Genomic DNA, 23,484 nt, shown 5'->3' on the forward strand with positions numbered 1-23,484 from the left:
ATGAGCAGTTTGTTGTACTTTGATGAGGTTGCTCAGGCTTATGAGAATAAAGCGCTTGTCCATGTCGAGGCTGGCTCCCAGGCCAGGTACCTGCCCAGGGATGCAGCGACCACAGTGCTGGTGCCATCTCTTTCCATTCACTTCTTTGGCTGTTTCTTCTTTTTCTCTCCTGGTGCAGTGGTTACGCAGTGATGCAGATGCCATCCTGGCTGAATCACTGTCTATATTTCAAGGTGAAATAGGCTTGGAAGATATCCCAGTCCTCTGAAAACATCTTGATAACCTTTCAGCAGTCTAAGCTACAGAAGCAACACTGGGCAATGTCTGCTCTGACTCTTCATGTGCCAGTTTTTCTGCTTTGCCTGTGTGGTCCTTACCACAACTATTGCATCTGGCCTCCTATACAGTTTATTTTCTTCTAATGATTTTTTTTTTTCTACCTAGTATCTTCCTCTGGAGATCACTTCTTCCACACAAGCACTATTTCTTCTTTGTACGACCATCAGTGTTTCTCCTTTTTTTCCCTCCTTTCACACCAAAATCCCAAGCTGGATCATAGACAGACTCCATCTATTCTCTGTTTGGATGTAAATTGATGTGTACTTGCTTTCTACATAGCCAGACCTCTCCAAGCAGCAGGATGGGCTCTTCAAGCAGCCTCACTGAAGATATTGCTTCTGTAGTGCATATCACAAATTTGGTTGTGTTTTTTCTTTCATTATTTTTTAATGCCTTTTTTGATTATTTCTAATACATAGTTTGATAACACATAAGTCAGCCATTTTCTTCAGGGCAATATTCTGATCTGTCCTTATCTTAGGTTCAATTATACTCGTTGAGGACATTATTTACTTGTGTTTTATTTAGGGGAGAGGAAAGATTGGAAACTGCTTTAAATTCTTCTAGGCTTTATGATGGCACGTAGTGCCTACTAGACTTATGTTCCAGTTCTTCCAACAAACTCTTGGCCAACTCCCACATCTGTGCCTCAGTTTTTCTCCTTCTGGAATGGGAAGAACTGCTAACTTTCCTTATTAAAAAAAGGAACACACTTTGTGTATGTCAGGAAATCAGTAAACACAGCAATGGGAAGGGATCAATAGAACAAGACTGTAATGATGAAACAGTTGAACTAAATGTTTCTTCCTTCAAATGTCTCATGCACGGTCAAGGCCAGAGGTTGTTAGAAAACAAGGAAAAAATCCTCTCCCCATAAAAAAAGTACAAAGCATTCAAACCATTTGCATTTTATCAATAAGTGCAATTAAGCAATAGGGAAAAAGGTCCAGTACTGTAAGCCTTGTCTCCTCCCTTTCCTAATGAGCACCTAGTAAGCCAGCCAAACCATTTTCCCACAGCTTGGTAGCTATCTAAAACTGCTTTATTTCACATGGTGGCTGCCCTTCAGTCTCTACTGTACCTTACTGTATATTGTTAGGATGTCATGCTAAGAGTGCAAGTCTCTTCATGCATGATGGAAACAGCATAGCCATTGAGACCAAGGTCTGGACAGCACTTCATCTGGGGAAGTGGGCGACTGCTTACTTACTTATGTTACTTACAGGACACACAGTTGTTCCACTGACCTGCTCTAAAGTTCTTGCAGATTCTTGTTCAGCAAGCTACATAAGTAATTCCCAGCTGTCTTTAAGTTCACTTTGTTGAATTAGGGCATAGGATACTAAAAATCTTACAATCATAGAGTATCCTGGATTGGAAGGGGCCCACAAGAATCATGGAGTCCAACTCCTGGCTCCACTCAGGACCACCCAAAAATCAGAACATGTGTCTGAGAGCATTGTCCAAATGCTTCTTGAACTCTGGCAGGCTCAGTGCCATCACCACTACTCTGAGAAGCCTGTCCCAGTGCCCGACCACCCTCTAGGCGCAGAACCTCTTCCTAACCCCCATCATGACCCTCCCCTGTCCCAGCTCCATGCTGTTCCCTCGGGTCCTGTTGCTGTCCCCAGAGAGCAGAGCTCAGCGCCTGTCCCTCCGCTCCCCTGTGAGGGAGCTGCAGGCCGCCATGAGGCCTCCCCTCAGCCTGCTCTGCTCGGGGCTGAGCAAACCAAGGGACCTCAGCCACTCCTCACATCTTGCCCTCTAGAGCCTTCACCATCTTTTCAGCCCTCCATTGGGCACTCTCTAATTGTTTCCTGTCTTTCTTATGTTGTGGTGCCTAAAACTGCATAACAATGAGGATGCACCAGAGCAGAGCGGGACAATCCCTTCCCTTGACTGGTTAGCAATGTCAAAAAAATGTAACTACATAGAAAAAGAACATAAACCCAAGTATATCTAAGCCAAGTAACAGTCTCAAGAGATTCTCTCTACAGGGTGAACTTCTAGCTTTGCAGGGAGGTGCTTGTTTTTATTGCAAGTTCTTTTAAAACTGATCTTGAGTACAGCAGTCAGATTTGTTTCTCTCAGCTACATTAGGAGCAACTGGACCACAGACCACACTGACACATTCACAGATCACACCAGACAACATCCAACCTTGGCCTCAGTGTGCTCACAAGCACACGTGGCTCTATGTGTGCTATGCTGTCTTTGCCACACACAGGTGTGGATCTTTGGCCAGATCCAAGCAGAACAAAACATGCACCAAAGCCAGGGTGTAGTACAAACACAGGATAGAAAGAGTACTTCAAGTCTGAAGAATATGTAGAAAATGTATACCAAGAAAGATAAATGGCTTCAATTACATTAATGTTTTAAGACCCTTCCATACAGTGTTTAATAGATAAAGGCTTTCAGTCAGGCTTGAATCAAGAGATATCGAGTGAAGATGAACCAAAACAAGAGGTAAGAGGTGGCACAAGGACTGTGTATTTTACCTTCCAGACAGGAGATCCTTGTTCTTACCACAGAACAAGACCAAACTGGTTTAATCACAGAGTATAAACACTAAGCTAAAAAACAGATCTCATGTGCCTAGAAAGAGTGTAATAGACTAAGTACACCCAATTATAGTATTTGTAATAATGCAGCTTTATTTTAGATGATAAAAGGCAGGAGGTAGCCTAGGGCACAGTTCTTCTTGAACTGAAGCTATGTTCTTGAGTTCAAACTTACAGGTGCAATGAGACCCTTGCTTCTACACAGTGAATGAAATTTGGGTAAGAACTAGCTCTCACAGGGGCTATTTCTTAAGGCATATACAACTATCGCATTTTCTTACCATTTTGAAATGTTCAGTGTTGAGATTACTTTCTTTCCATTAAGTATTTTTATTTCTATTACTTTCTATAAGTGTTTACTTCTTTTATGAAATATGTGTTTGGCTTGAGCTATTATATTCAGTAATTAACATTTCAGTAAAGTTCTTTTGAAATCAGTTCCTGAGAACATTTTGTATTTGCATTCTGGAGCTGGTTCCTTGAACTCTGGCTGATACCAGCCCATGTCTGAGGTCAACACAAGCAACCAGAGCTGCTTGCAGAATTCATTTGCAGCATTTCACGAGCAGGACAGAGCAGAAGAAGAGCAAAAATTAAGTGCAGACATTTGCTATGACAAACACACACAGGAGAATCACGTTTATAGGAACACCTGTCATAATATTTCTTATTATGAATGTTTTTTAAACTTAAAATCTCAATAAACTCCTTCTTTCCCACTCTCAGGAAGGGTTACTATCACAACTACTTTCTTTAGATGCTTTATATTTGACAGCACGTTTCCAGGACAAAGACTTTGGCCCCAGTTGTCTCAGCATCTGCACAAGTGCATTGGTCACAAGCAACTCAGCAGGACTACTCACATTTAAGAGGTTATATTTAGTTAAATATTGTTGTACTTTTTCTCAGGTTTCTATTATTTTGTTTATGACAGCTGGACTTACAACTCTGATGTTTTGATGAAGGGAAACTATTTCCTCCTAAAGAAAGATATACTACCAATGGACATTCTGCCTCCCTTCCTCTTGGGAGAGTAGTGTGTACGCTTTCTCAAAGGTAAGTATTCTTTATATTAATGAGATTAACTTAATAGGAAAGATCGCGTTCTCCCATAAATGGTATAGGCCATATATAAAGAAAATATAGGTATAGAAAGAGAAGGAAATAGGGTGTTTCTACCATTGCCATCAGTGGAAATTATTGCCTTTACCCCTTGTCCAGTTTTGGATTTAGTTTCTAATCCCTTTAACAGGCTTTCCCAAATCCTGAGTACTTTAAACTATTATTTAATACCTTCTTTGCCAGGATGATTTTCTGTCTGTGCCTCTGTCTCTGTATGTACATTATATTATGTATGCACATACACATAATATTATTATTCCCTTAGTAGCAATTAAGCAGTATAATCCACCACCAAGATATTTATAACAATTTAAACTACCTTGAACCAAGGAGTTTAGAGGATTAGAAATGAGATTTAAGCAGTTGCTGAGGGGATAAATTTTACAGTTCCTGTTCACTGCAGCCCCATTTGACTTTAAGGCCAGAGAACGCAGAGTTTGGAAGTGACTGAAGCAAAGAAGAGAATGAATCAAAAGTTGAGCCAGGTTTAAGGCTCACAGTCGTTCTTTTGTTGAAACATTTTAAATTCCATGTTTAGGGGACAGTGTGGAGCTGGCTGCTTGGACAGGTTTGCCCAGCTTCCTTGCAAGCTGTGTGCCCTTTGAAGACAGCCACCAGTCGGCGTGGAGCCCTGTATGGTCTCCAGACCCTGTGTGCTGGCAGAGCGAACAGGCAGAGTACAATCTGGCTTAAACTGAAGGCTCTGCTGGCTCCAGTAACACGACATGTGCTGGGGAGGGGGCATAAACTGCCACTGTAAGTTCAAGCCTCTCTGGGTTTGCCAAGGGAAATTAGAAGAGTGTCCAAAGACAAGAACATGTCTACACTGAGGAAGCGGAGTACCATTGCTCAATTTTTCTGAGGCTTGCTAGCAAACCAACACACTGGCATTGCTTCGTGTTTAAGGGCACACCCTCTCATATATTTATATCAATGTGTGTTTTTCACTCTTAGACTCCTCATTTATCTGCAAGTATCTTTGAAATAAAACTCTCCCAACGTATTTATCTCTTGCACAGTCCCTGGAGCCCTGTCCTGTAGTCTATCTTGTCAATTAAGCAAGAGCAAACTCTCTGAAACTGCCCTTTTTCTGCTTATAACATCTGGGATAGTTCCCATTTCTTTCGTTCTCTCTGCCTGTTAAAGGCTAACATTAAAAAATAAAAAACAGAGAAAAATAATGTTGCCACCTGGTGAGCTAAGTGCACCTCCCACATAATTCCCCAATAAATTCATTCTATTATTCTCACAGTTGTTTCTTTTTTTTTTTTTTTCAATTTTATTTATTCATGAGTAATCTCTTATATACAAATCAATCTTCCTGTCACACCCAGGTGTCAGCTTATGTTATCCACTTTAGAAGAGAGCCGCAGAGTCAGAGTAAGCAATGGAGATATCCACAGGGAGTGGACTTTCCAAGCCGTCAGTCTCACAGGGGTGACTCTGCCCTGCAGTCACGGGTGGAGCTGCTCACCAGCAATAATGTGCTTGCTCCTTGCTGGCACAGGGCCCTGGTGTGCTTGGGAACAGGGAAAATGCACCCCACACGTGGTCATTTTGCTTGCTAAGTGTGTGAGCATAAGGCAACACCTTTCTGAGTGCACATATATTTGTCTTCCTAAGAAATCTTTTTAAAAATAGCTGTGTTTGTTGCTTGCTAGAAAGAAAATGTGAATGGAGGACATGAGGATTGGGACACCAAGCATAAGGAAGCAATGCAGTGTGCGTGCTACTTCCTGGAGATCCACACTCGATGATGGATGGCACAAGCTCTCTGTGGTTTCCAAGTGCTTGGAGGAAATGCTCATTACTATTTCTCCTTGTGATTGTGAATGCTTATCTCAATAAAGGGACTTGTTAAGGGGAATGACCTATTTTCAAAGCCTGTAAAAGTCCTAATTCAAGTCTGTAGTGAATTTTATTATTATTATTTATTTTTTAAAAAAAAAAGGTTCCTAAGCACCTTTAAGTGCCTGCAGCAGTGCCATGTGGCAATGAGTTGCCATGTTGTTCACATGCTAGAAGGAGAAACAATCCTGGATATGGCAATGGATTTCATGTTTAAAGTGCTCAAAAGGTTATTACATTTAATAACAAGTGGGGACGGAAATTACAAAAATGATGATAAATAGCTGGCTGTAGCCCATCTATAAATTTCACCTGCTGACATGGTTTAGTGGGCAGACGCTAATACCACCCCAGGGAGGAAGAAGGAAACCAGCACTGGGACAGGAAGGGGTTAGGCAAGATTTAAGTGAGTGTACAGGAAGCAATAAAGGTTGTGGAGATTTAGCTAGAGTCTGGTGAGCGTTTGATTGAATCCTTTGGTTAGGGAACAAACTTGACAACATTATCTGTTTTTGTTGTAGGAACAACTGTTCACTTGTCTAAATCCTGCCCTCAGCACTGATATATATCAGCCTTCAATTTACTCTCACTTCCATTTGAATCACAGTATGCATCCAGCACATCCCCCCTGTTCCTATGCAGATGGCGTGCAGAGAAGACTATGCACAGTTTGTTTTAAGGCCTTTTTTTTTTTTTTTTAATTGAATTAGGCCTGATTTGTTCTTCCATTTCCTGCCTAGGGCTAGTTTAGCACAGGTGGTGTCTTCCAGGGCAGGGCGGGCAATTTGGGTGAAACCTCAAAGCTGCCTGAACACGCCACGCTCGCCGCCGCCAAGCCGAGCCCAGGTTTTGCAAGTTCCAGTTTGGCAGCAGAAATACCAGCGGGGCCGGCCCCGGGCAGCACCCCGGGAGCTCGGCTGAGCCAGCATCAGATGCTAGAGCGGATCAGATCAGACGTCCAGCTAGCCTGAAATCCTGCCTCTGCTGCTCGCCAGGAACAAATGCAGAAGACCCCCCCCTGCAAAGGACAAATGCCCATCCAGAAATGTGCCCGGCAGCCAGATTTCCCTACAAGCGGGAAGCACTCGTTTTCACAAGCCCTAAAGCATAGGTTTGAGTTATTAACATAATATTACATTAAAATATGAATTAATAGATTAACTTTTACCCTGGGTAGTTTAACTGTAGATGTAGCTGATATTGATTGCAATGTCCAACATTTGTTAATCCTGCTCCGCTCTTTGCCTCCGTATTTTCTCAAGGCCACGGCAGAGACACTGTGTTAAAAAAGCATTTGCTGTTTCAGATTTAAACTTGTTGCTTTTATTTCCGAGTGTCTGCCCGATATTTATTACAAGAGAGGGTACACAGGAGTGACCAGATGACCCCTTTGTACCATCTATTATTTTATATACTGCACTGACATCTCTTACTTGCCACCTTCTACCACTCAATCGTCCATGTCTTTATCTCAAAGTGTTTCCACACCTCTTCATCACGCGTTTTGTTACTCTCCTCCAGACTTAAAAATATGTCAGCCATATAATCTTTTATGAGGTGAAACTACCCTTACCTAAAAACAGCATTCTAGCTGCGGACATGACATTGATCTTTCCATAAAACGGCATTGTAATTCTCCCAGCACTATCCTTTATGCCTCCCTTAATAGAGAGGCCAGCAGGATAACCTGATTCTGGGAACCTATTCCCAGCACGCAGCTGGCTGGAAAGAGGTTCGGGTGCTCTGAGCTTTGCCCAGAATTTTTTTATGAAACATCAGAGCCCAAAGCTACATTCAGCCAGGGTCACCTTTGCATTCGCACACACACAAAGCTCCACCATGCTGTCCGTGGCAGGCTCGACACACATTCCTGCTGCCACGGCCTTTGCTTGCCTGTCCAAAATGAAGTGTCGAGCACCGATGCTGGTTGAGCATTGTCTCCTGTGCCACAGAGGTGGCTCCAGGGGGCTAGGGGCAAAGGTGGAGGTTGTGACCTTTTGTGTATCATTAGGCAATTAGCTGGGGCCCTCTCTAACCTCTCCAAGCACTGGGCCCTGGGCAAACTGTCCTACCCTGTCTGGCCGTGGCTAACCCTCTATGGTGTGTAGCCGCAATGCAAGTGTTTTGACACTCTCTTGGATTTTCTTCTCTTCTGTGCATGAGCAACATTATTACAAGCTTATCTTTCTGCCTCTTGTGAACTGGCAAGATTTTGAGGTATTGGTGCAAGACCTTATTCCAATACTTTCATAGACCAGGAGAGGAACCAATGCTCTCAGAATTGCCACAAAAACAGGATGGGTGTTTACAGGCTTTGCCCAAGTTACTGACCCAACTCAGGGTCTGGCTATCGTTATGAAAAAGGGAATGGTTTTACCCAAAGGGGCTTAGAAAAGGAGGCCAGAATCACATGTGAAATTAGAAGATACAGAAAGGAAAGGTTTAAGGATTTAGACATCATTGAACCTAGCCAACTCAGCTAAGCAGGCCCCATGGAGGTCATCTCTGACTCCCTTGCAAATGTACTCAGATTTGACTGTACTAAGACAGGCAAATCTCAAACATCCTTTTCCTCTGCTTGTGTTTACAAACCCAGTCTTAGAAGATATATGCCCAGGTATGCCTGGTACATTTTGATTGTACTTTGAAAGGTTAGATGGTCGGAATATGCTGTTTTTGTGCCCAGCAATCAGACAGTGGTGCTTTCTTCTATTATGATTGACATCAATGTCCTTTGCCACAGACAGTGAAGACAAAGGAAAGGGAGGATAAAAGGAAAGCTGAAGGAAAGAGGAGTCAGTCTGAGAGAAGAAGACAAATTGGAATACCAGATGTACACTACTTGTATAGGATTTCCATCATTTATGAGATTGCTCTGTAAGCAATGGTACAATTTTATGTACAGGCCTTTCCATCTCAAGGCTGTGGTAAGAGAAAAAAATAATAATAATAAAAAAAATAAAAAAGATGATCTTCTTGTTAAGGTAGTGACACAAAATTCAGGAGATCTGGCTCCCATTCCTGGCTCTGACACAAACCTTGTGTAAATCACTTAATCTCCCTGTGCCTCTGTTTCCCATCTGTGAAAGAGAGATAACACATCCTTTTTCTCACCCCAGTCTGTCTTGTCTATTTAGATTATCTGCTTTCCTGGGCACAGAAAGCGTCTTACTGCATGGGCTTGGGTTTTCAGTTTGTTTGTCCTCAGCGCTTTTTGCTGGATCTTTTAAGACCAGAGGGAACCGCAGTGATCATCTGGTCATGACCCCTTAGACAAGACAAGTCCTGGGAGCTCCCAGAATTAATTTCTGTTTAAGCAGCTGCAATAGACATACAGACAGAATTTAGAACATATATATATACATATACTGAATGTAAAAACAAAACCTAAACAACAACAAAACCAACCACAAATCCGGTGTAGTTTTTGGTAAAAAACTGATCAGTACCATTCACTGATAAAAGATGGGGCTGTATTTCTTGCTTGATATTTTCTCTATATATTTTTTTTTCACTGCTATAATGATGCTTCCAACTTTGGCTGTTATCCTTGCCGAACTCAAGAGCCCCCTCTGATCTGTTTGTATATATTTAAGGTGGAACTTCTTTTTCCTAACTTTAACTCTGCAGGTAACCTAACCTAGCCATCTATAACAGAGAGAAAAGGGAACATGAACGCAGGAATTCATCCCAAAGGTCCTTGATATCTGTCTTAGCATAGGATAAAAATGGTCCCAACGGTGCCCATATTGACTATAAATGGACCCTGGATAAACTTCTTATCCTTATTTGCACTTCTGGGATAATTCTGGAGCATTTACATGATGTTTTTCACTTTCCTTCTTGACACAGCTTTTCTTTGCAAAATTTATATTCAAGATTCATTGCACTTCACAATGAGAGCCATTGTGACTGTAACTCAACTCTGGCCAGGACTGTTGCTCCTGTTAATGTGTATTCAGTCCCTCGTTACTCTATCATCACCGTACACCAATGATTGGTGAGATCCAGTGAGATAAGTGGATTTGAAATCTGTTCAACAGTTTTTCTAATCTGGGTGAGTGAGTGTTCTAACCACCAAGTAATTGAATAAAAAGCCTTTTCTGTGGTCATGTGTTAAAACAAGGCTGCATCTGCTTTTGCATTTTGTGCACAGGCTGATCCTTCAAGTGTGCCATGAGCATGCTCCTTGGACCAAGCTCTATATGGGAAACAGGCAGACAAATGTATAGTTATGACATTGATACCAAACCACTCAACCCTGTCAGGATTGAGGTGTCTTCTGGGAGTGCACAAAAGCAGAACCTCAGTTGCCTAGGAAACTTGTCCAGCTGAAAACCGAGGAGATTAGGCAGTTCTGGGCAGTCACTGAGCTGAACCTTCAGGACTGCAGCTTTAGATTCAGATGTCTAGGCTCCCCCTAACTTCTCTCTTTAATCACTATTTGCAGAGCTGGCCTCTATATGAATGATCAAAATGTCAAGCCTCACAAACATCTTACAGAAAGCCAAATCTATTGCATCAAAACTGTAAATTAAATCACCCCATCTGAAATCTGATTTAAAATGATATCAAGTTAGTTTGACAAGAACCATCCTGACTGTCATTAATTCTATCGCCTTCTTTTAATTCCTTATTACTCAAGCACCATATCAGCCATTCCATTATTTTGCCTGGGATCGAAGGCAGGCTGACAGGCCTATAATTACTCGGGTCACTGCATTTACCTTTTTTAAATATTGGCACAACATTAGCTTTCTTGTAGTCCTCTGGAACATCCCCAATGCTCCATGGCTTGTTAAAAATCAAAATTAATGGTCTGTAGTGCTCCTTGACTATCGATCTTAAAATCTTGGATGCAAATTATCCAGACCCACTAATTTTAATGTATCTAACTTTAGTATCTGCTGTTTAACACATTCCCTTAGCTACTGCTAGAATGGAGAGCATTTCATCATCTTCCTGTCTGGAGTCATCTGGCTTTTCCCCAAATACTGAACAGAAATATTGATTGAACAATTCTGCTTTTTCTGCATTATTATCGAGATTTCTACCAGCTAATAAATGGATTAATACCATGTCTAGGATAGGCTTTATACCTGAATTCCTGTAAAATTCCTTTTGTTCTGCCTATACATTTCTACTTGTATTATTTTCCTTCCGTAATCAATTTTCCACTATTTTTTGCCTTAAACTTATGGTACTAGCTATCTACACCCTTTCTCATTTTACTGCTTACTTGTTTATTCCTCTGGTTTAGGAACTCATAGCAGTTCTTTGCTTTGTGAAACTGACCCTTTGGAAGTTGATACATATGTGTTTGAATTCATTATATGGAAGACAGAATTATGGATTTGTCTATGCCTTTCCTCATGTAAAGCCCATTGAAACTTGGCCTCTTGACTGTCCATTGTACCCAAATCTGCATTTCTTTGTATTCAAGGAATTAAAGAACATTTTGTTAAGTGAATCAATCAGCATTTAGCCTGTGATCCAAAAATATGGATGATGTATGTTACTGAAGCATTTTCTGTCCATATAGAAGAAATGAAGTGAAGCTGGGTTCTTCCTAAAACTTCGGGCATACTGCTGACGCATGTAATAGCTGCGTGGAACTAGCAGCAGCAGATCCCCTTTCTGATTCCACCAAGGAGACTCACGCCCTCCTCTTGCAAAATCTCAGGGCTTTTCTATTCAGTGAGCAAACTAACATCCAGCAGTCTCCTACATTGCAGGACATGTGCCATGCAGATGAGCAGCTTTGATCTCATGCAACAGTGAGCAGCAATGCTTACGTAGACAAGCCTTTTTTAAGCACTTCACAGGGGAAAAAAAAAATGAAATGACATTTGTTTTCTCAATCCAGTATTTGAGACAAAATGAGCATTGAAACTTGTTAGTTGGGACAAAAAGGGGGCTTCTTAGGGGAAGCCAACAAATTCCATGTTAGACTTAGTGCACATCCCTTAACGTTATTACTATGCAAGTATTTGAATAGCCTTTACCGACTGAGTATGTGGACCAGACCCTAAGATGGAATCAAACCACAATGCTCCCTTTGAGTCAACATTGCCACACTCATTTACATCAGTGAGATGTCGCCCTATTTTCAAGAAATAAAACTGATTCTCTGCATAATCAGCTTGCTGAATGACTAGGATTGCTCTGTACTTCCATGGAAAGAAACCAGCACTTTCTCCTGCTAGTACCTATGGTGATGATGGAGGATGTTGTTAATGTCTCAGCATTAAAGCTACAAAAGATGGAGTGGACTGTATGAACATACATCCCATTAGCAATGGGTGTGAGAGATGGCGGAAAAAGGCTCCAACACCTGCAAAAGGGTACAAAAGTGAAAATGAAATAGCATTAATTCAGAGAAATTCAGAGTAAGAGAGAAAGCCCCCCACTTTGTCTATCCAGATGTGTGCAGAAACTACAGGGGGTTCCAATCAGCAACTGATCACAGCAACTTCCACACTGCAAAAGCTCATCCCAGACAGAGCTGATTGTGGTGACAAAAATGGCCGTGTGTAAATAGCTATAACCAATAAATCCAAAACACACTAGAACCATTTAATGTCAGTAAAATACCAAAACTCAATTACACCTCTATAGTGATGTTACACATGCTAGCTAAGATACAGAACCTCCTTAGAGTTCTTAACTACAAACGAAACCTCAACCCCACTGAGCTCAAAGGGAGTGTTCATTTATACACTTATACAAAGAGCAAAACAAACTTCTGCTGACAATACTTTGTTATTTAAAACGACAAACATACGCAAGGAAGAACAAGTCTGACGTTCCAGAGAGATGTTAGGACATGCCCACTTGCATCAAGATGCAGAACTGGGGCCTTATCAGGAAACTCTCAAGGCAGAGACATTTCTTCTTTTACCACTTTTAAAGATGCCAGCATGTTGCAGTTGCAGTCATATCTGAATGTGACTGAAAAATACGTCAAAGCACAGATTAAGAAAATAAAGTCTAGGAATCACAGCTTCCTAATGTGCAAGAAACCTCTTTCACAAGTGAGTGCAGGAGGGAAGATGTTGGTAGCTTGCCTGATTTCAGAGCTGAGAGACCTACAGGTGCTGACAGTTGTACATCTGCTTAGCTTGTCCCCTGAGCTGGATGGACAGGAACCAACCCCAGCCCAGAAGCTCTGTAGGCACAAGTCCAAGATAATAAGCCCAAAGTGGCCCAGCTGTGGTTCTTGATCAGTTCAAGTGTGCTTTGCACTCATGAGCAGCAGTGAGACCCTACTGCCATGGGGACTGTGGAGTAATCTGACTTCCCAGCTGTGGCAATAAGCAAATCATCAAAGGATGATAAAGTCAATATTTCTTGGTTGCCTTGGGAACCAGATGAATGCCCAGACCCACTCCCTTTGGTAACAGAGTGGGGAGATAAGTCATCATTATCTCCTTCCTGTGAAGTATTCATTTGCAGAGCTCCAGCTCCCTGAGGTATGTGGGATGTGTCTTGCAAGTTTTGGAGAGAGAAGCTTTTAGTACATGGCTTGTGTAATCAGAGCTGTGGTTATAAGTTTGTGATCAGCCATGCTAAGAAGCAGGATAGAGTTGTATGGGTTTAGCACCAAATTCACACATCTGCTCCAGCACTGCCCCACTTGGGGCCAGCTTGGTGTGTGGTGGAGCAGAGATGTGATGCCCCTGTCAGGGCATAGAAAGTTGAATGACTCAAAAGGAGCCATTGGATCAAAGTACCATATCTGACTCATAGACCTATCCTTTAACCACCAGCCACTTCTCAGAAAATGAGCCCGAGTGAAACACTGAATTTGTATTGTTAAAATGAAAAAAAAAAAAGAAAAAAAAAAAAAGTCAGTTTTAAGAAAAACCTCAGCTTTTACCTGAAAAAATAAAAAAGCTCCGATCTGATTTGGGCAGTACCATCTGAATAAAGTCAGACCAATAATCCTTTTCAGGTTCAAAGATTACCTTGTGCACTGTCATTGTTCTAAAAAACATTTATACTAAACTATCCAAAACATAAAAACATGATCATTCATAGAAAGAAGGGGTCCAAAAAATCCATCCTACAGCTGTTGCAAGCACTTAAACATTTGAACAGTGTTTATAAATGGATGCCAAAACTGGAATTATTTCTCTCATAATATTATGATTAGTATAGCAAGGAACTCCAAATTCATAAATAATCATATAGCATCACTCCAAAATGAATATCATAAAAGATTATTTGCCCTAATGTTTTGGAGGAGATATCAAAGGTATCTCAGTAATGACTGCAGAAATCCAAACATTGACATTAGTGTAGTTTCTCTGATGTTATGTAACTTAGAGATATCGTAACATTCCTCTGTCACAAATCATCATCAAGATACTTTTTAGAAATTATAGTAATGTGCCTGGCTTTTTACTCTCTTAAACGGAAATTCATCACTAACTTGATGAGTGAGATGTGCAGAATGAGAAGCAATTCTTTAAAATTCGTATTGACAACTAAAATAAAATCTTCATAAGATCTCCAGCGATATCTTGCATTAATATATGCATCTAAAATAATTTAAGTGAAAATAAAAAGGTTCTCGTGAGAAAGAGACATTACATATAAATTATTCCAACAGAGATAAAGAAACACAGACTTATGAAGACTAAGAAGAGGAACTCTGTTTACATCAGTCACAGAATGCAAGGAAGAAAAGCAGAATACTTACCTCAAGACCTCAGATATCAGAAAGTTTTCTGCCCACTGCTGCAAAGAGACATCATCTCACAAAGACTACCCCAGGTGCATTCTGCAGGCAGACACTTCTGACATTTAAAGAAACACCTTCTAAACATGAAGCAGTATATGACAAAAAATCCAAATCATTCAAGCATTCACCTGATGATCAACAAAATGCAGACCCAGAAATCTGCTGGATTTCTAAATGTTTTCTCATTAATTCTCCTTCAGCCTTAAACCAACACTCAAACTGAACAAGAATCATCTAAATGCTAGTCAACAGGGATTCATCATACTTTCTCTTAGAGGCTGATTTATGGCTGGTCATCTTTACTTTAATGCCCTGAAAGTCTTTCCTACATAATATATGCTATCAAGTTGAGTAAATTACAAAAGAAGTATCATGCATAATTCTAATTCTCTTCTCACAACAGGATGTTTATTTCCTGTTTCAAGATAGTAAAAAGGATTTCCAGTTATCATATTACAGCAATTTACAAAAAATGCCTGTAGGCAGGAAGTTCATGAAGAGCGAAACTGGCTCATAACTAGGTTAGCACATGTGAATGGACTCTGAAATGTAAATTTATCTTATAAGAAAGAAAAAAAGAAAAAAAAAAAGAAGAAAAAAAAAAGCATCAGGCAGATAAACCCAGGTATTAAATGAACTTACAGTCATACTGTTAAGATTAGTGCTTAGAACAAGAGATCTCTGATCCAGGCTGGAACATCCAGGCACCCATTGTGAAACAAATTACAATAATGCTAAGCCAGTCTTTTAAATAAATAACTCTTTGTGTCCTAAGGAATAAAAGAGAAAAGATCTCATCTTTCAGTCTCTGACTTTTCATCGTCCCATTTGGGCAGAACTGGGTCCTCCCTCTGAAATCTTGCAGATGCCCATGGATGTGCCAGAGGATGCCTGCGCTCAGGGTTCAGCCTCTGGTGGACTTCAAGCAAAGTTATGCACTTGTAGGTAAAATTCACATTTGCACAGAGGTTTGAAACCTACAGACATGTTAAACCCTGGGAAGAGCTGAGTGGTCTGAGAACACTGAACAGTCTTCACAAGGTGCAACCTGGAGACTTGGTCTCTGAAGATGGGGTAGCATTCAGGGAAATATGCTTGAAGATCCTGTTCCCTTCAAAAGGTTCAAGGCATAAAAATGGAGAAGCAGTGCATGCTTGGAGCATGCCTCAAGTGCTTTACACACATCAATTGACCCCAAAAAGTGGTCCAATAATGCTAAAAGTCCTTCAGCATATGGAAACCTGGAGACAACATCATCATCTTTGTTGTGCCCTTCCTGCCCACCTCCATCCGAATATGTCCCCAGACAGGAGCACTAGACCTTGCTGAAATCCAGTTTTAGAGGCTGCTGCAGCACCAGGTAGGGTGTCCCTTGGGACTTCCCTACCACGTTTGGGAGGTGTAAGCAACCAGGCACAGCCCTGACTTCTCTCTTGCCAGGTTCTTCCCCGGACAAAGAAGTACTCCCCCACTGACAGCAGAGATAAAGAAAATTATCATCAGGAAATGAAACTCTTCAAGCTTCAAATGCATGTGCAAAAGAATCATTAATCAGCCGTGTGAAGGAAGGATGGATGCTCTGGTGAACTGTAGGCATACGCGTAATTTGAAGGTGCACTGCAACATCACAGATACCGTTAATTAGAAGAGCAGCCATCCTTTGAATTCTGAGCTCCTTTTTCATTTAGCTTCATGAAACTTACTTGGCATGTGGCTCACTGATCAGGGTACTTGCTGTTCTCAGACTTACGCCAGGCCCTCAACATTTCCACATAGATTCTCCAGGAACACATGCTTGGGAAACTACAGGGGAACATTCAGTGGGAAAGGATAAAGCCTCAAAGATAATTCACCAGAACCAGGGAGGCATCCATCTTTCTATAGGCTGAAACTAAATACGGAGCCAAATGTCACTAAAACAATCTCAACCTTTTCAGAAGATGATCCTCAGCTGGTATTGACTGGGAGAATTCCACCACTTTCCAGAGAGATACCTCAGACCCACCTGGGTATCTGACTGAAAGGGTGTAACATGTTAGGTACAGGTCAGAGACTCAGAGGTAGATTCACTGAAAGTGGTACAAACCTGGAGTAACACCACTGATGTCAGCTGAGTAGCACAGATTGCCAATGCTGTGTTTTAAAGCAGAATTTGCTATTTGATCTCATTCTTTTTCACAAATCCATCGTATAGAGCCATCAAGTAATTGGTCCTTCTGTATTTGGTATGCTGCTACTGGTGTAATTAATCTTTTTCCAACCACCCTATTGGCAATTTCCCTAATGCACACATCCTCCTTCTCTCTGTCTTTCTCTTCCAACTCCTCGCTGCTATGCATCTCCCCCTCCCCAGCCTTTTGGGAACACATCTTCTCTGCAGTTAGCCTGTGAGCCAGATTTTCATTAATTTCTTTTACCTAGGCACAGAAGCCTTCATGCAGATGTGTCTGTGCCCTGAATATGGGCTTGGTTACTCAGCTGGTGATATAAATTAAACCTAGGTTTCACATTAATATTAGTACTAACGTGTCCACTTAGCAGCATGGATGTAAATGAAGGCTTGTTCACAAATTTTCCATTCTGCCCGGAGGGGCACCCATTATTATTGTATATAGGATGACATTTTTCTAGCAAAACAAAACCTTTCAGAAGTAGCTTACTTTGAGTCACATGAATCATCTGAAGTTCAAAATCATCCCTTACCACATTTTTAACTATCATGTTGAATTTAATCTCAAAGGAAAACATTTTCAACCAAAGAAAATTAGTGTTTGGTTTGTTGGTTTGTTTGTTTTCCTTAGAAAACACTGGTGTGAAAATGTTGACTGGTAAAACAAAGTATCTGCAGTGTAACTTTAGTTAACATAAACAGACAGAACCTATTGGAAAAACATCTTCCAAATGATCTTCCCTAGAGCTATGGGAAAAACAGTCCTTTATCTCTGGATTGCTGCTATCATGTACCATAGCCAAAGCAAGCACTGAGTGCTTTTACCTGGACTGAGGATAAGGGAACTCCTGGGATGGAGGCAAGCATGGCCAGACAGCCCCTGCTCATGCCTTCCTTGTGCTCGCATGGATGCCAGAGCCCCGGGGAACTCAATGGTCTGGTCTCTTTGGCATTTTCTGTCATATGTCCTTGTCCATTGAACCTTTTGCTTTTATTAATATGCACACTCCTTGTATCGCAACAGCAGGGGTGTCTGTGTTTATACAACCCACTTGGTTACACAATCTACTGATTATGTGATTCTTTACAAAAATAGAGGCAGGAAGTTTAAACTAAAACTTTTAATAAATTCTCATAATAATAATAGTGAATAGACAGATTGATAAGTGTACTACAGCACTTCCCTGAATTGCTTTTTCCCTTCCAAAGCAACATCCATGCTTTCCTGACACAGCTCCTGTGATGACAGGTGCACTCTTTGATTGCTTACACCAAGCCTGCGAGCCAGCACCATCTAAAGCCTCCTATTCCTGGTGGAGGCCCTCTCCCCTTTTTGATTCATGTCTCATAGTATAAACAACATTAGAGACATTGGGGTAGAAGTTAGGTCTGCAGCCAGCACTCTCACCAGCAGTCAGCCAGATGCAGGCTCCCCATCCACTGAGGTTTGTGCAGCCACTTCTTCCCAGCTGCTCTTCCATTCAGGTCCACGTCCAGGAGCTGACACAAAATATGGTCACCTTGCTGTCTTGAGTAACAACGAGGCAGGCATGCTATTGATATTAGTGTTACTGCAAGATAACATAGTTCTTCATGACCAGACAGGTTAACTCCAGAAGTCCTTACCACTCTTGCTGTAACTAATTGGCACTTCCCACATTGATACTGATGATTGTCCAAAGAACAGATAACAACCAGGCAGTATTTTCTCAGGTTTCAATCCACACAGACAGAGGCAAACAATTAATATATTTCTGCTGATGATATTCCCAGCAGAATTTGGGTGCTTTACTTCCTCGGAGGTAACCATGATTTTGGTGGGAAAAGCAGCAATAATAAACTTCATGTTCTTCTATCTCCACAGCACTGACATCTGGTCTGCCAACAATAGATCAGCCAGCGACAGATTTGCAGTGGTGTGGCTCTGATGCTGGTAACCAGTCTGTGTTATCCACTCACCAGGGTGTGAGCATCCTCAGAACACCACCAAGGAGCTCTATACCACGTCCCACACTGTCTTTCCATCTGCAACCTTGCACCAACTTTGGTCACCTCTGTCTTACACCTTCTTTGGATCTCCTAAAGGCAGAGAGATAGGAGGCATTTTTCTCCCTTTAGGGTCAGCACTGTGTGTGTTTCCTCAGCAGTGCCACACAGGAGAATAGACGGCCACATTTAGGAATACGGTGTGAAAGACTTAGATCTGCTTCAGCATCTTAGTGTTGAGACGCTGTGGACATTACTAAGGGGGTGTAAGAGAGGTATAGTTGAGTGGACACATGCAAGCAAGCCTGAACGTCCAAGCCCAAGGTAAACCCTGTGGTGTTTTTCGTGCATCCTATTTGCCTCTTGCCAGCTTTCCAAGTTTCACTTATTTGCTAGCTTTCTCCCTTGCTTAAATGAATTTACACAGTGTCTACCTGTAACACTGGAGAGACTTTTTTTCTGAACATTTTCTCTCTAAAGAGAGACAGAGACTGCCTTCATTCAGATTATTCAACAATCTTACACTGAACCTCTCCTTAACAGGTGTTCAACACATCCCAGTGGGATACATTTATCCTGCAGCTTCCTTGCTGCTTTAAACAAAACCTTATATTCCCTCTGCCTTCCCTTTCTCCTTCCTTTGATCCATCCCTTTTTAAGCTTTGTTTGTGCTATTAATTATTGAGAGTTCAGCACTGTCAGCACATTCAACACAGTGGAGAACAAAGGGCAGAAAAAAGCCCCACCCAAAATGAGTTTACAGGCTAATGAAGGCAAACAAAACCATAAACTTGGCTGGGTGAACAGGGGTGGCAGACTGAATGGTAACTTCTGGGTTTGGAAGGAAGGGGGGTTGGCTTCCTTAAAAAAGCATATTTTGAGTGAACTAGAGTCCACTTATTCACAAAAGAGAAGGGGAAAGTTCCTGAGAGTGAAAATGAAAGCCTGATGAAGAGATTTTTGGGCAAAGGGATGCCAGACAGATGGAGATAGGGAGATGGGTGGTTGCAGAATGTAAGTGAGGAGAGATACATGGTTTAAATGGCTAATCAGTAAGAGGGCAAAGCACCCAGACACCCTGTGAAGACACTCTCATAAAGAACCAGGGACAGATGGAGCCAGAGCTGTGCAGAGCCTTTGAACAAGCAGATAAGCAGGTTGAATTTAATGGGGGAATGTGAGAGGTTGTAATTGAAGAGCTCAGGATACCAAGGATCATTAAGAATTTGCAAGGAGAATTGAGCGCTGCATGAGGAGCTTGGAAAATCTCCCCATTTGAAGGTTTTAAGAACAAGCCAGATAAACATCTGTTGGGAATGTTGTAGATGTAGCTGATCCTGCCCTGGGGCAAACGATGGGCCCGATGACCTTTTGAGCTCCCTTCCCGATTTCTATGTGGGTGTGGTAGGCAAGAAAGATAATTTGCCAGATGGTAAACACATTTTTGCCTGGATTGAAGTCGCATGACAAGTACTGATTCAAGGTACAGCGGGGTCCCAGGCTGTGTAACTACGCAAAGGTATCGCAGCAACTGGGAGTGCACACTGAAACTAAAAAGGGGGAGAAAGAATTAGGTTACTGTACAGTCTTTTCTGCTGAGCATTAGCCAAGTATATTGGTGGAAGGGAAATAAGAGAAAGAGGAGATGAAAAATGGGTCAAAGATTGCCAGCGCAAATTCACAGTTGTGTTCGATATGATGAAACTGTTCCTATGAAAACTATTGTGTCATTGAATGGCACTGTGTATTCACTCACAAGGCCATAAGTATGTCTTTCCCAGACTGTACATAATAGAGATCTTCATGTCTCTACTCTACACAGACAATGCCAAGGGGGTCAGCAGAAGCAAGGAGAAGCACTTTACTTCAGCTAGTCTGCGGGTGAAGTGGAAAGGAAAGAAGAGCCAGCAGCAAAACAAAAGAATTGGGTGTACACTGAAGATACTCACTGAGATGGCAAAGACAGAGGGCCTAAAGTAAGAGAAGGGAACAAGAAGATATGCCTTTGTAATAGGAAGACCCTCTTTATTGACCAGACCAACTATACTAAACTGAACTGAATGAAACTTTTGGTTTAAAAGATAATTCCGAGTTGCAGGAAAAATATTTTTTATGTTCTTAAATGGTTCTGAGTAGAGCCCAAAGACTGCATCCAAAATAGGGAGCAAATCAAGATAGTGGAAATAAATGAAGGCTTTATGGCTTTATTAACCTTACCCCAATTCATATGCTTTTTGTATTATTTAGACAAGATCAGTCAAGTTTCAGGCACTTAAGCAAACTGCATGTGTGCATACACAGAGATTTTTTTTTACCTGCATCTTGTGCCCTTGAAGAAATGAAGTGAAAACCAGATGAAGGCTGATATTCATTCAGTGAGATATGAGGAAACTTAACAACCATGGAGAAGACTTGGGCAGGGAAGGTACCAGTTCCAGAACTGGACAGCTACACTGAGGAATCCCTCCTGGTCACTCTGCTGTCAGGCATGAGGCTTACTCCTGACATGCAGGGTACTTGCTGAAAGCCATGATCAGGGTCTAGCCTGTTGTCAGTCCCAGTAAGATAAAGACTTATAGGCTCCAGAGTCTGGACACTATCGGGACCCTCTGCTGAGAGCCCAGTTATGTGCATTTGACCAGTTCTTTCCCAAGGAGCCCAGAGAATTCATACTGGTAATGGAGAAGGAAGTAAATTAAAAGGTAAAAATATGATCCAGATGATACAAAGGTGGGTTTGATGAGGACATCATGTAAGGGCCATGGAAGATGACTAGAGACATAATGGCTAGGCATCAGGTGTATACAAGGAGACAAGCTCACATAGTCTTGTGAGCTATATGCATGGACGGGAGTGGGCTGCCAAGGGATTACCAAATATGAAAAAGAGAACAGGCTAAAGACAGAGCCAAAATAACAAAGGATCCCTGAAGGACTAGTCCTAAAGGGAAGGCTGAGAATTAGGAAAGCACAGTCAAAGGTGTCTTAGGAGAGAATAATCAATAAGAGATTGATTATTGTAGTTATCATTGGTAACTCAGTAGTCACAGGCACTGGGGAAGATGAAAATAGAAAGATGCCTTGGGCAGTAGCCAGGAAAAGGTCATGATGGCCTTGACAAACACATTTTTAGTGGATGAAGGTGCCTTATTTCAGCCCTGTGACAGAGTAATGGATGGAAGATTCAATGGAAGTCAAGCAGCGGCAGTATGAGGCACTTTCGCAGTTTGAAGGCAAAGGTATATAGAAGTAGCTGAGAAAAGAAAAGTCTAGATTTTAAAAGACTGAGGAGATTGGAGAGATGAGGTGCGGGTCAGATAACAGGGAAAAGAAATCTGAATGTTGGGAAAGTAAAGTATCTGTGATCTGGAAGATAGGGAGGAGTCCAACACTTTCAGGTCTTTGTTCATGCCTGTGTGTAATTAGCATTTCTAAAACTGAAAACCCACTCATACTAAGTAAAGATAAGCTGTAGACGCTGATGGACAGATGACAGCAAAGCACGGGGTTATTGCTGCATTTTAGTAATGCATCAATTTTTAGTGCATTTTTTGAAAGGAGGCTCCTAGCACAACCAAGCAGTCACAGCAGACCTCTCTGCTGCTAGAGGATGTTGAGGTATCCGGCTTCTACATCCCATCTGCACACCTTCAAAAAAGCATCCGAAGTCCATCCAGGGTGACTTTGAAACTATGTGAAAATGGTGTCCCTGCTTCTAAGCCAGTATCTTTTGTTACACAGGAAGGAAGGATCACAGCTTTATGACAGTGACTCACCACCCGTACCTGGATGTTATTTCAGCTAGTTTCTCTGCCTCCATTTTGCCCAGCAGTAGGCATACTACAGTGCTAAGCAAGCTGAAAAGCAGTAGGAAGTCTGTCAGAGAGCTAAAAACCACAGATCTCACTCTTATATATGGTAGCAGAAAAATTGCTATCTCCTATGTGTGTATATGTTATATATATGTGTGTAAGTATATGCATGAATCATAAATGATCTATCATTATTAATTCATTAGATATTCAGTGTAATTACCCTACTTGTGATGAATTCATTTGGTATTAATTTAGATGTCATATGTACAGTACTTTTGTAAGGATTGCCATATGATTCAGCCTTAATTAATCTATCTTTAAAGCAAAATGCTAACAATCAATTCACATTACTGGGATGCTTAGGCTGTCGGCAGGAGCACGTTTATTATGATGATTATTATTATTTATGGACACAAGAAAGAAGACATTACAATATTTGCAATCATCTATGTGTTCATACAGTAGGACATTTTAGTCCTAATACAGCTATATATCTGTGTGGCCTTGCTTAACTGATTTGTCTAATCGATTTGTGAATGTCCTTATCTTTAAAGATGCCACCTTGTATTTACAATCATTGGCAGGTCATTATCCATAAAGATATCTCAACTCATTTTTTTCCTCAGCAACAAACCCTATTACATATCAGCTATATACCAAAATCGTTTTTACCTCTCATGCTCCTTTTTGGGGCAGAGGAATTTATAAGGAGGTATCAAAGGTTTAAAAACAATCCATGAGACACTTGTATTCCAGAGTAGGACTTCATAATAATGAAGTGACACTCAGTTTAGAGCAGGTTTTATTGCTAAAGGAGGAAATCTTATTTTAATCACATCTTGATTCAGCTGAACTCCAGTTTTCTCAGTGCCATAGTAAGAACACCAATTGCAAA

Source organism: Anas platyrhynchos, chromosome 2, assembly GCF_047663525.1.
Source record: "Anas platyrhynchos isolate ZD024472 breed Pekin duck chromosome 2, IASCAAS_PekinDuck_T2T, whole genome shotgun sequence".
NCBI lineage: Eukaryota > Metazoa > Chordata > Aves > Anseriformes > Anatidae > Anas > Anas platyrhynchos.